Here is a 9,852-nt window from a genome sequence, read left to right on the forward strand (position 1 = left end):
AAGTTGCAAAGGTCTCACCAATATTCAAGAGAGGTAATAGGAGTAATCCACTAAATTACAGGTCGCATATCATTAATGTCGATATGCAGCAGGATTTTAGAACATATATTGTGTTCAAACATTATGAATTATCTCGAAGAAAACTATCTATTGACACACAGTCAACATGGGTTTAGAAAACATCGTTCCTGTGAAACACAACTAGCTCTTTATTCACATGAAGTGCTGAGTGCTATTGACAAGGGATTTCACATCGATTCCGTATTTCTGGATTTCCGGAAGGCTTTTGACACTGACCACACAAGCGGCTCGTAGTGAAATTGCGTGCTTATGGAATATCGTCTCAGTTATGTGACTGGATCTGTGATTACCTGACAGAGAGTTCACAGTTCGTAGTAACCGACGGAAAGTCATCGAGTAAAACAGAAGTGATTTCTAGCGCTCCCCAAGGTTGTGTTATAGGCCCTTTGCTGTTCCTTATCTGTATAAACGATATGGGAGACAATCTGAGCAGCCGTCTTCGGTTGTTTGCAGATGATGCTGTCGTTTATCGACTAATAAAATCATCAGAAGATCAAAACAGACTGCAAAACGATTTAGAAGAAATATCGGAATGGTGCGAAAAGTGGCAGTTGGCCTTACATAACGAAAAGTGTGAGGTCATCCACGTGAGTGCTAAAAGGAACTCGTTAATTTCGGTTACACGATAAATCAGTCCAATATAAAAGCCGTAAATTCAACTAAATACCTAGGTATTACAATTACGAACAACTTAAATTGGAAGGAACACATAAAAAATGTTGTGGGGAAGGCTAACCAAAGACTGCGTTTTATTGGCAGGACACTTAGAATATGTAACAGACCTACTAAGGAGACTGCCTACACTACGCGCTTGTCCGTCCTCTTTTAGAATACTGCTGCGCGATGTGGGATCCTTACCAGGTAGGACTGACGGAGTACATCGAAAAACTTCAAAGAAAGGCAGCACGTTTTCTATTATCGCGAAATATGGGAGAGAGTGTTACAGAAATGGTACAGGATTTGGGCTGGACATCATTAGAAGAAAGGCGTTTTTCGTTTGCGACGGAATCTTCTCACGAAATTCCAATCACCAACTTTCTCCTCCGAATGCAAAAATATTTTGTTGACACCGACTTACATAGGGAGTAACGATCACCACGATAAAATAAGGGAAATCAGAGCTCGTACGGAAAGATATAGGTGTTCATTCTTTCTGTGTGCTATAAGAGATTGGAACAATGGAGAATTGTGAAGGTAGTTCGAAGACCCTCTGCCAGGCACTTAAATGTGATTTGCAGAGTATCCATGTAGACGTAGATGTAGATTGTCACCCGATACTCATGTGTACCGATTACGTCGCCATCTATCATCAAATGAAAGAAATGTTTCATTCAAAAGTTATACATTTTTGCACGGAGAATCCAAAACCACAATAAAAATAGAGGTTTTCATTTAAGATTTCAAAATCATCCCCGCCCTTCCGCCATCACGGGTGGTGCAGAGTGTCGAGCATTTTGTTAATAGGTGTCTGTCTTCGAGGTGAACATTGTTTATTATCACTTTTTTTAAATTCGATGTGTATTTCGCCGAATATTCCGGCAAGTAGTTTTAAACGCCTCACCCTGTATAATCAATCTGAAACCTTACAGTGTCTCCAGGCCTCTTCCACATATACAACCTTCTTTCATGATTCTTAAACCAAGTGTTAGTTATGATTAAATTATGCTCTGTTCAAAATTCTACCAGGCGGCTTCCTCTTTCATTCCTTATCCCAGTCCATATTCACCTACTACTTTTCCTTCTCTTCCTTTTCCTACAATCGAATCCACTCCCCCATGATTATTAAATTTTCGTCCCTCTTAACTATCTGAAAATCACAACATACATTTCTTCAATCTCTTCATCATCTGTGGAATTAGTTGGCATATAAAGTTGTACTACTTTGGTAGGTGTGGGCTTCGTGTGTATCTAGCCTACGATAATGCATACGCTGTGCTGTTTGTAGTAGCTTCCTATTTTTTATTCATGATTAAATTTTCTCCTGCAATACCATTACTTGATTTTGTATTTATAACCTTGTATTCACCTGACTAGAAGTCTTTTTCCCCCTGCCATCGAACTACACTAATTCCCAATGCATCTAACTTTAACCTATGTATTTCCCTTTTAAATTTTCTAACGTACATGCCCAGTTAAGGGATCTGATAGTCCACGATCCGATCTGTAGAACGCCAGTTTTGTTTCTCCTGATGATGATGTCCTGAGTATTTCCCACCTGGAGATCCAAACGGGGGAACTATTTTAGCTCCGGAATATTTTACGCAAGAGGACGCTATTATCATTTAACCATATAGTAAAGCAGCATGCCATCAGAAAAAATTTTAGCTGTAGTTTCCCCTCGCTTTCAGCCGTTTGAAGTACCAACACAGCAAGGTCGTTTTGGTTAATGTTACAAGGCCATATCAGTCAGTCATCCAGACTGTTGCCCCTGCAACTACTGAAAAGGCTGCTGCACCTCTTCAGGAACCACACATTTGTCTTGCCCCTCAATAGATCCCATCCATTGTGGTTGCACCTATTGTATGGCTATCTGTATTTCTGAGGCATGTAAGCCTACCCATCAATGACAAGGTCCATGGTTCATGGGGGTGTTTGAGTTATTAATGCTTAAAACCTCCAAAATTATGCCAATTTTGTTACTTTTTAAACCTTAAAATCACTATTCTCAAGAACTATTTGACTTACAGACCTAAGATTTGTACCATTTCAGTCAGTTTCTTATAAGCTTTCAAAGGATATGCTAATTGACATGATTCATAATGGTGCTAAATTTTACCAGATCAAATAATTTTTAATTTTGGAAATTCTAAAGTGGATTTTTTTGTTTCGAAATAATGTATATAAGTCCTACATTATTTCTTAATGTGCGTGCTAAATTTCATGATGATGTTCCAGAGGAAACATATTAACATTAATTTTATTTTACTGGTAAGTGCTTTGGGCTTGTGCTAGATTTGTTACTGGCAGGTTTAAAAAGTACACACTTCTTACAGCCACACATCAGGAACTCAAACGGGAATCGCTGGAGGGAAGGCGACATTCTTTTCAAGGAACAATACTGAGAAAATTTAGAGAACCATCATTTGAAGCTGACAGCAGATTAATTATATTTCCTCCAACATACATTGAACTTAAGGACCATGATACGAGAAATTAAGGCCCATATGGAGGCATATAGACAGTCGTTTTTCCCTCTCTCTATTTGTGAGTGGAACAGAAAAGGAAATGACTATTAGTGGTTTAATGGTAAGGGGTACCCTCTGCCACATGCTGTACAATGGATTGCAGAGTATCTGTGTAGATGTAGACGTAATATCTAAAAAAATGAGGCTGTCAAATCATTATTTGTTATTTAGTGACAATTTATTACATTATTAGAATTATACACGTACATTTAAATTCACATTAGGTTTTCCCATCTCAACTGCAAAGATCCTTTAATAAACACCATGGCAACACATTCCCAAAAAGGACTATGAAAAATTTACTTATTCCTTCAGTTCGCAAATACATTAATATTAATCATTATTATCATTTAAACAATGATGTACCTCTGTATACCATCGTATTTCAACCATTTTTTGCAATAGTTTTATTATCATGGTAGGCAACAAATAAGCATCTGCCTGCTAACAGAAGTGATAGAGGCGGCAGAGGACATCTTAAAGTAAGCATATGCCATATAGTTGCAACAGCAAAAAACCAACTTAATGTAGGTAGCAGCTCCTCAAACAGGCCCGGAAGAGTGCTATCACCAAGTGAGTAACCGTACAGTGTAAACTGATATGCATATTTGTGAATGATACTGTTTAAGTAATTGTTTTGTGTCGTTTTATAGACTTCCTTAGGGAGATTATGTTATCTGAAATGTTAGTTGGGTTGAGTTGGGGTTGTTTGGGGGAAGACACCAAACAGCGAGGTCATCAGTTTCATCGGATTAGGGAAGGACGGGAAAGGAAGTCGGCCATGCCCTTTCAAAGGAACTATCCCAACATTTGCCTGAAGCAATTTAGGGAAATCACGGAAAACCTAAATCAAAATGGCTGGACGTGGGATTGAACTGTCGTCCTCCCAAATGCGAGTCCAGTGTGCTAACCACTGTGCCACCTCGCTCAGTGAAATGTTAGTGTACATGGTCATGGCTTTAGTATTAAGTCAGAATCATTAGCCGGATCCCCCCAAGATACGTTTAGGTGGCGAAGTTACCACGCTTTTCATATCATGTGGAGGTTCTAGAAGAAGTCTCTTACTCGGCCTTCTGAGGGGGGGGGGGGGGGGGGGGGAAGTTGGGTTGTTTGGAGAAGAAGACCAGACAGCGATGTCATCGGTCTCATCGGATTAGTGAAGGACGGGGAAGGAAGTCGGCCATGCCCTTTCAAAGCAACCATCCCGGCATTTGCCTGGAGCGATTTAGGGAAATCACGGAAAACCTGAATCAGGATGGCCGGACGCGGGATTGAACCGTCGTCCTCCCGAATACGAGTCCAGTGTGCTAGCCACCGCGCCACTCATCCTTCTGAACTTAGTATAGTAGCGTGTGGTGCTTATTAGCAAGAATAGCATCAGATGGATGAGATATAAATGCTACTTGTATTTCCACAGACTATTTCTGCAGCGATAATCCAAAGAAGAATATATAATTAATTGCCAGTTCCAAGCTAGTGTGTCTGGGTAACCTTACGCACTACACTAAATCAAGGTACATTATATAAGCTACGAAATACTACTGAAGTAACGATGTTACTTCAAGCCACAAATGTAGGCTGCTGATTCTTCATCTTTTGGCATTTCTCGCTAGAGGCTTGAAGATAGGTCACCATCAGTGCAAAAGACGGAAGTATATTATTTATTTGTGCAGTCAGTATAATGTGAATTTTACACCAGGAAGACTTATTCTTCTGTAAAAGGCATGTTCTAACTGCTGTGTAAAAGTTAAATAATATATGTGTGACTATTGTTTAAAACAAAAATTTTATTTCATTGAGTTTATTTGCGTATTTAGTAGGAGTGTCTTTTTTCGTACTAAACGTATATTACAAACCTTATAATTTTCAGTGGTTATAAAGCTGGTATAGTATTTTGTAATATAAAGCATTGCAATTATGTACATGAAGACAAGTTTGTGCAACCAACCATAAATATTTACTGTCTAAATTCTTTAAAAAAAATGTAATGTGTAACAGATACTGGACGCCAGGAGAAGATGACGAAAGGTATTGTGACTTTATATTATTCCTAGTAGCAAATACCTCGCTGGATTTCAGTTTACACAGTTTCGTGAATTATGTGACAAACGTAATTTTCTGTTCACTTAAAGTAAAGGATAAAGTGATATTTTACTTTGAAAGTGTAACTTTTCAAAAAGTGGCTTGTCATTCAGAAAGTGCAACAGCTGCTTTAATATTCACATGTGCTGTAAATGCAACTAGTCTTTTACTTGAGAGGGGACTAATGACCTCAGCAGTTGAGTCCCATAGTGCTCAGAGCCATTTGAACCATTTTACTTGAGAGAAACACAAATTTAATGTTTACAAGTACACATTCAGGAAGCGACCATGACAGTAGCTAAGCATCCTGAATCTCTGCAGGTGCTATTACTTTAATATTTCACTATACATTTTTGAAGATAGTTTATGCTCCTGAGAGAAAATTTTGCGTGGATATGAATGCCAATATCCCCACAAGGCAACCTTATGTCTATGTATTGTCCATGTTAGTCCATAAAGTTACATAATTGTCACCTCATAGTACCGACTACAACACCTTCCTAAGTAACGATATGCCAACGCTAACGACTGGTTTAAATAATTCTCAGAATATGACAACTCAGGCGATGTCCAGCGGGTTAACTAGTGCTAGTGATTCTATTACTCATAATAATATGTACAATGTGCATGGAATAATCAGCATAGTACATTCGGAATGGACTATTCTTTTGTTGGAAGCAGAAAAGAATGCAACAAAAAGATAAACTTAACGATTACGATTTTACATAAATGTAAAGGACTAATCATAAGTTTCCAGGGTTTACAGCATCTAGTAATGTACTATCATGCTCGAAAGTATCCAAACGACCTGAATTGCGTTCTTCCTGATTTTCATGTGGCCTGCAGATCCGCTAATCTCGTTTTGGTACAGTTGCTTGACTATGCGAAATGTTTACTACAAGTAACCACTAGAAAGAAATGCTCTGTATGGCAATAACTCCAGATGTAAAGTAATACCACGATGCTACAAATATCAGGGAACACCCGAGACAGTCCTTAGCGCTTCTAAACTTAAATTTATTAAAAAAAGCGTCATTTCTAACGTGTTTGCGGTCTTATTAGTAACGGACACAAATAATGACCATAACTCTAACACATCAATCATACTTGCATTCTCGCTCTCTAAAGGATTTTCCAACCATCTGTCAATCATTGTTCGCTTGGCGAATGCATTTTCATAAACTGATTAATGAACTAACTAATTGGGAACACCATGATTAACAGTATGAAACGATATATTGAGACATCGCCATCAACAATGTATCACTAATAATTTCAGAGTATTCATGACAGCAAATTCATCTATGTGCTGTTCGAAAACCGCCCATTGTACTTGTTATCTAACACAAAATGACATTAAAAATGAAAGTTAATGATGAGCAGCCAGTTGTGCACATGTCTGTAACTTAAATGACATGATGGATTGTTTTGTTCCAGATATGGATCGAAACCGAATAGTAACTAAGCAAACAATTCGTGCCTCACGACACTCGATCACATCTCTGACTGTCACTGCTGACTAACCACAAAGAGATGTGGTACTAACCTCGGTATATCTAATCTCGATGTATCGGAGACATGTCTATATTGAATTTTCGCTTCATTCCCTTCCTCTGAAAGCCCAAAACCTTAGCATTTCGAAGAAAACCCGCCGTTATATCGAAGTTTTTGGAAGGCACAAGAAGGGTAGATTTTACGTATGTAAGTCGAAGTTCAGTGGACGAAAACCCTTCATATCGAAGTCACCTCTTTATATCGAAGTCTTTCATACGATACCTCTGTATATCGAAGTGGGTGTGAACAGAGAAATCCCAATCCTTTACCTTCCTGTATCGATGCGTCAGTGAGATCGGCACTGCTTTGCAGTTCCCACGGCCTCCGTGCAGGTACAGTTTGAAGCAGTGTTTATTTTGATTGAGTGTGAGCTGTAAGTGGCAGCCATGGGTTCTAAGCATGATTATTATACCATGATTACTACGTCTCCTGTAATCAAAATGACATGACTATAAAGTAACAGAGGAATAAGAAGTATGGCAACAGAGAGAGATGAGTAAGATGGCGGATTCACCATCTTAGCCTCTGCATAATTCGCCATCTTAACTGCAGTCGACATTTTGGATACAGACTTAAACATGCAAAGTCTCACAGAACAATGTCATTAAACGGTTATGAGAACAACATTAAATCTACAAGGAAGTACTACTTACATGATACTTATTTAAACAGTAGGCAAAACTGCTGCAAAACCAGTCTGCTTCGAAGCCTCTGTTCTCAACAAAACAAAACGACCAAGTGAGTCTAGTTCAACAGACATGTCAACAGGACGTGCTAATGACATAATGCCATAGTACATGTATCATCGTCTGTAGAGTTATCAGAGAAAATCAAAATTCGTCATCCTCATCAACTTACCCTACCTTCTCCTAATCTGCCTTTTATACAGTATCTCATTGAAGTTTCGTCTATATCGCCCCTCATTCAGTTTCTTCGTTTTATTAATAATCATAAATCCATACTGTGAGATATTCCATCAATCCTTGCATATGGTTACGAATTCTTTGAATAACATGTCACTTCCTACATGAGTTTGGTAAATATGCTTTAAATTCGGACTTTCCAGCTTGAAAGCTATAATAAGCTTGCATTTTCCTGGATCAACTGCTTTGGGATCCTTGAGTATGTCTGGTTCAAATAAAATACACTGTTCAGGAAGAACATTATGACCACCGACCTACTATGACATAAACCCATCCAGGCGATAGCAGCGTCACCTGGTGAAGAATGACTGCTAGTCAGACACACGCACAGTGTATGTAATATCAGTGAGTATACTGTCCATGTGTAGGATGCGGAAGGTGCACGGTCTATCTGAGTTTGACCAAGGTCAGATTGTTATGGCCTGGAGGCTTGGTTCAAGCATTTCGGAAATGGCATGATTTTGCAGGTGTTTGAGGAGGGCTGTGGTTAGTATCTTCAACACATGGTGAAATCAAGGTGAAACTACGTTGTGGGGTTGGGCAGGCAACCCCTCAGTACAGGTGTTAGACATCATGTGCTGGGCAGACTGGTAAAACAAGACAGGTGGCAAAATTGTGTCGGAACTGACATCAGACTTTAATGTTGACCAGAGTACAAGCTTGTCTGAACACACAGTGCGCCAAACATAACTAACAGTGGGCCCCCACAGCCAACAACCTTGTAAATGCAAATGTTAATACCATGACATCGGCAACTATGACTGAAATGAGCATGTAACCATCGGCATTGGTCATTGATGCAGTGACAGAACATTGTATCGTCTGATGAATCCTGATACCTTCTTCATCATGCCAACAGGAGGGCGCAAATATGTCATCTTCCACGAGAACAGCTCCATGACACCTGTACTGTGGGACGGAGACAAGCTGGCAGCAGCTCGATTAGGCCTATGCTGTAGGGAACATTCATGTGGGCATCTATGGGTACAGTGGAGCTTGTGCAAGGCACACTGGTTGGACCATGTACAACCCTTCATGACAGTTATGTTTCCTGACAGCAGTGGCGTTTTTTTAACAAGATAATACGCCATGTCATAAGGCCAGGAGTGTGATGAAGTGGTTTGAGGAACGCAGTGATGAGTTATAATTGATGTGCTCACCCCCAGCTCTCCAGATCTGATCCCGATCGAACACATCTGGGATGTGATTGAACATAGCATCAGAGCTCATCGCACCCCTCCCCAGAATTATTGAAATTAGGTGACGTGTGTGCTGATGTGGTGCCAACTCCCTCCAGCGATCTACCAAGGCCATATTGCTTCCTTGCCATGAGGCAACCCCACTGTCATCCATGCAAAAGGTGGACATACCGACTATTAGGTTGGTGGTCATATCATACTAGCTGATTAGTGTATATCGACTTGCATATGACGACCAAAGCAGAAATAGTTTCTAATCTCATCCTGGTTTTCCATAGTGACATCGTCAAGTATGAACGCACTGTTTGGCTTTGCTTTCTCGGATGGTGGAATATCTCTATTTTCGCTGAATGTCTGTTACATCACCCCTTCAATGGCGTGCAATATCTCCTGCAATAGCTAATGTTTCGGCTGAAGTAGGGTTTCTGAAAAAATATATATATGATCGAAGCAGACACCTTCAGATGTGTTAACAGTGCTAGAACTAAATTAGTTTCTCCACAGCCTGAAGACTCCACAATTAAATCGCAAATGTAATCGCAAAGTAATGATCCTGTCTTCTTCTTCCTCCTCCAGTTTCCAGTGTCATCACTAACGGTCCAATCGGTTACCACAAGACTGTTGTGAAGGGGCTATTTCATCCACTCCGCCATAACAACAGCCATCCACTCCGCCATAACAACAGGTAGACGTTCACATTGACGTACAGGGCACTTTATAGGGGACCACACAGTAAACTTATAAACACTAACATTTTGCAGAGTGTATGAACAGACTTAAGTAAGAGAGCAGTTTTGTGCCTACATGTGGGACTCTTGGCTCATACAT

The sequence above is a fragment of the Schistocerca nitens genome, chromosome 2, assembly GCF_023898315.1.
Source record: "Schistocerca nitens isolate TAMUIC-IGC-003100 chromosome 2, iqSchNite1.1, whole genome shotgun sequence".
In the NCBI taxonomy this organism is placed as follows: Eukaryota; Metazoa; Arthropoda; class Insecta; order Orthoptera; family Acrididae; genus Schistocerca; species Schistocerca nitens.